The sequence below is a fragment of the Colobus angolensis genome, unplaced genomic scaffold (genome assembly GCF_000951035.1).
Source record: "Colobus angolensis palliatus isolate OR3802 unplaced genomic scaffold, Cang.pa_1.0 Scaffold97, whole genome shotgun sequence".
Taxonomy (NCBI): domain Eukaryota; kingdom Metazoa; phylum Chordata; class Mammalia; order Primates; family Cercopithecidae; genus Colobus; species Colobus angolensis.
In genome coordinates this window covers 6,125,201-6,126,262 of record NW_012123709.1, presented here as the reverse complement: position 1 = coordinate 6,126,262, position 1,062 = coordinate 6,125,201, and positions in this window count along the sequence as shown.

The following is a 1,062-nucleotide window of genomic DNA, read 5'->3' as shown; positions in this document are numbered from 1 at the left end:
GGGCGACAGAGCAAGACTCCGTCTCAAAAAATAATAATAATAATAATAATTGACATACAATAACCCACACATATTTAGGTTGTAAAATTTGATGTGTTTTGACATGAACATACATTTGCGAAACTGTTGCCAAAATCATGATAATGAGCCCCTAAAAATTTCCTCGTGCACTTTTGCAATCTGTACCTTTCACTATTCCCACCCACTTTTCAGGCAACCACTGATCTGCTTTCTGTCACTATAGTTTGCTTTTCATGGAATTTTATATAAATGAAATAATACAGTGCATACTTTTTTTCACTCAACGAAATGATTTTGAGATGGATTCATATTGTTGCATGTATCAGTAGTTCATTCTTTTTTTATTGCTTAACATTCGTTCCATTTTACTGGCATACCACAGTTTGATAAACTATTCATCTGCTCATAGACATCTGAGTTGTTCCAAGTTCTTAGTTATTACAAATAAAGCTGCTATGAGCATTTGTGTATAAGTCTTCATGTGGACATATACTTCCTTTGCTCTTAAATATCTAGGAGTGAAATATTTGGGTTATATGATAGGTGTGTATTGTTTGTTTGTTTGTTTTGAGACGGAGTCTTGCTCTGTCGCCCAGGTTGGAGTGCAGTGGCGTGATCTCGACTCACTGCAACCTCTGCCTCCTGGGATCAAGAGATTCTCCTGCCTCAGGCTCCTAAGTAGCTGGGATTACAGACGCACACCTCCACACCTGGCTAGTTTTTGTATTTTTAGTAGAGACAGGGTTTCACCATGTTGGTCAGGCTGGTCTTGAACTCCTAAGCTCCTGATCTGCCTGCTTCAACCTCACAAAGTGCTGGGATTACAGGCTTGAGCCACCACGCCCAGCAGGTGTATGTTTAAGTTTTTTTAAAAACTGCCTTCTTTCTGAAGTAGTACTATTTTACATTCATATCAGGAGCATCTAATTCTAGTTTCTTCTCCACCTCACCAACACTAAATATGGACGATTTTTTTTAACTTTTTTTTTTTGAGATGGAGTCTCTCTCTGTCACCCAGGGTGGAGTGCAGTGGCGCGATCT